This window comes from Elephantulus edwardii, unplaced genomic scaffold, assembly GCF_000299155.1.
Source record: "Elephantulus edwardii isolate Elephantulus edwardi_28Jun2011 unplaced genomic scaffold, EleEdw1.0 scaffold00038, whole genome shotgun sequence".
Taxonomy (NCBI): domain Eukaryota; kingdom Metazoa; phylum Chordata; class Mammalia; order Macroscelidea; family Macroscelididae; genus Elephantulus; species Elephantulus edwardii.
The window spans coordinates 16821220-16825019 of NW_006399788.1; positions in this window are offsets into that span (position 1 = coordinate 16821220).

Genomic DNA, 3800 nt, shown 5'->3' on the forward strand with positions numbered 1-3800 from the left:
GGATGCTTAACCATTGTGCCACCAAAGTAGTTTATGCAAAATCTAACCTTTTTTCAAATTCCTTTTTAAAAAATGAATTAATTTATAATATTATGGGGAAATCAATAAATACTTCTTCCACACGTTAGAGGGGTAGAATGAGTGGGAAGTTTGAGAAGAAAGAGAATTAAAGAAGTAGGATTTGAAAAAGAAGTAGAACTAAAAAAAGTGTATTGTAAGAGTATGGCCTGGTGACTGAGGTGAGCAAAACAGGATTAAATAAGTGATGAAGAGGAGAAGACAGAGAACAGAGGCGTAATGACACTGTACCACGTGTATGTGGTGAATGAAACAGAAATGATAGTCAAGAAGCACAGATGCTTTTAAAGAAAGCCCCTTCTCCTTAACTATAGGTAGAAAATGAGAGTAGATGTTGGAGAAGATTCCTGTAGACAAAATGCTTATTACTTCATTTTTCTCCAGATAGCCTGACTCTTCTGTAGCCATGACTGAAGACACTACAAAAGGAATATCTGCATCTCTTCTCTCACAAGGTGAGTGTACTTCCATCTGCTGTGCTGTCTGCTTGCTTTGCACATTTCTCCCACATCATATGCTATCCGCACCCATCATATGCCATCCTGGCACAAACACAAGAGGAGGCAGCTAAACCAGAAGGGTGGAGTGAGAGAGAACACAGATTGGGTCCTGCTCTGAAATTCCTGGTAACACATGGGTTTGATATTTTATATATAACTCAAAAACATGCATTGTCATCCAGTTGGAATTGACTCAGAGCTAACTACTCAGTGGATTTTTGGAGGCTGTAAATTAAATGAGAAGAGATTGCCTGTCTTTCTCCCAAGGAGCGTCTGGTGGATTCGAACAGAAGAGAGGTGCGATCTTTGGGTTTACAGGGCAAATCCCTTAAAACTTGACCACCAGAGCTCCGTAATTTTCTTTTAAATGGTCATGATTTATTCATTTTACCAAATGCTAGATTTTAATTTAAAAATTATATGTAATAACTCACAAATAAAAAAATAAAGTGAATAAATAATTTTCACAGATATAGGCTCATATATATATAACCACCAATCAGATCAAGTAAGATATAGAGCACTCCAGACAAGCTCTTTTATGTCCTGTGTCAATTAGTATCTTTGCTAAAGCAATCATCTTTTTCAGTCTCACTATAAATTAGATTTGCCTGTTTGACTACTATACATATAAATTTGTACATTTGGCTTTTTTGCTCACCATTGCCTTTAAGATTTATCCATATATTGTGTTGTATATAGCAAGAATTCATTCCTTTTCACTGTTATACAGTAGTCCATGTGTCCCTGTATCATAATTTCTTTAAATATTCTCTTCTTTCTGACCCAGCCTTGGGGCCTTGGCTCGCAGCTTTGCCATGGGAACCAGTCACTACCTGTGCTGTACTATCTCTATATTTGCTTGTCTTTAGGGTTTTCTCTTAGGGGTACAACACTTATTTTTCCGTTTCCTGTGTTAGGGGAACAGTTGCTTGTTGCCGCTTTTTATAGCTGCTTGTTGTTATTGCTGCTGTTATTGTTATGTGCCGTCAAGTCACCTGCGACCCATAGTGACCCTATGTACAGCAGCTCTGAACCCTGCCCTGTCCTGAGCCAATCTCACTAATTCCGACACACCGATCCCCATTGCCACAGTTACTATATCAATTCATCTCATTTGAGGTCTTCCTCTCCTGCGCTTTCCCTCCAACCTTTAAAGTATGATGTCCTGCAAGGATTAGTCTCTCCTGGCCAGTTTTCCAAGGTATGTGAGATGGAGCTTCAAAATCCTCACCTTCTCTAGTTGTTGGTGTAAATATTTGAATGATAGTGGTATTAGCAGGGTTTCCTTTTATGTATGTGGACATTATCCTGTCACTCACAACATTTTATTTCAGAATGGTCTTTTTGACTATTAATATGACTCCATTTTTCTCTTTTATTCCCATTTTACTACATCACATGGTTTTCTGATTAAAAAATATTCCATGCCAATCTAAAAAAAAAGAAAATTAAAAAAAATCCTCGCCTTCAAGGGGAATCTTGGTTTCATTCTCTCCAAGACAGACCTATTTGTTTTCTTGGCAGTCCATGGTATGTTCAAGACTCTTCTCCAACACCACAGGTCCAAGGTGTCAATTTTTCTTCTGTCATCCTTAGTCATTGTCCAGCTCTCTGATGCATAGCAAGTAATAGCAAATACCACAGCCTGGATTAGGCACACCGTGGTCTCTAGACTGACATTATTGCTTTTCAGTACTCTGGAGAAATCTCTGACAGCAGATTTACTTAATGCAATCTGTCTTTTATTTCCTGATGGCTGGTGCCAAGAGTGTTCAATGTGGAACACAGCAAGTTGTAATTGCTAACAACCTCAATCTCTTCTCCATCTACTATGGTGCTGCAAGTTGGTCTAGTGGTGAGAATCTTTGTCTTCTTGATGTTGAGTTTCAACCAATATTGAAGACTACCGTCCTTGACCTTCTGCAGCAGGCACTTCAGATCTGCCTCAGCTTAGATAAGTATATATGCAGTTGCTTGTGGTTTGCCCTTATGAGTACAAGACTTGTCTGCTGGTTGATGAACTTGAGAGACTTATAGGTTGATGTAATACTGGAGGCTGTGCCACAACTATTTCAAATGCCAGCAGGGTCACCCGTGGGGGACAGTTTTCAGTAAAGTTTTCAGATTAAGACCGAATCAGAAGTAGGATTAGTCATCCACTTCTGAAACAATGTTGTGTTGTTGTTAAGTGCCATGGAGTCATAGGTGACTCATAGCGACCCTATGAGTGAAAGTCCTCAACACTTGCAGGACTTTCATCCTTTCTCCAGGTTTATAGGGTTTCCAGAGGCAAGCCTTCGAAACAATAGGCCTTCAAAAACCCTGTTAACAACAAAAAACACCCCAAAAACAAACAAACAAAAAATCTTGTTAACAATAGAGGAACACTGTTAGATTTAGCACTGGAGGCAGAGCCCTTAGATTGGAAGATACTAAAAAATAAGAAGGGAAAACTGCAAACACCTATTAATAATTAGAATATATAATGTATGAACTAGTAGAAATTACAAGTTATAAAAGATGAAATAGACCGAAAAAAAAATCAACATTTTTGGCACCAGCAGCCAGGAAATCAAAAGATGAATTGCCTTAAGTAAATCTACTATCATGGACCACTCCAGAGTACTGAGAAGTAATAAATTCAATCTAAAGACAAAAGTGTGCCTAATCCAGGTCATGGTCTTTGCAACTACTTGCTATCTATGCATTAGAGAGCTGATAATGATGAAGGATGATAGAGGAAGAATTGATGCCTTTGAGTTGTTGTGCTGGAGAAGAGTCTTGAACATACCATGGATTGCCGAAAAAACAAATAGGTCTGTCTTGGAGAGGGTAAACGAAGTCTCTCCTTGAAAGCTAGGATTTTGAAGCTCGTATCACATACTTTGGGCATGTGGCCAGGAGGAACTGATTCTTGGAGAAGAAAATCATGCTTGGAAGGGTGGAGGAACAGCACAGGAAAAGAGAACCCCAGATGAGATGGATTGATACAGTAACTAGGGCACTGTCGGTTGGTGTGTTTAAGTCAGTGAGACTCGTTCAGGACAGAGCAGACTTCAGAGCTATTGTACATAGGGTGGCTATGAGTCACAGGCCACTCAATGGCACATAACAGCAACAAGCAAAATATTGCTGGAGACCAGCCAAAAATCACTAGAACATTAACAGACAACTACCAGAAATTCAAGCTGGATTTATAAGAAGTCATGGCTTAGGGGA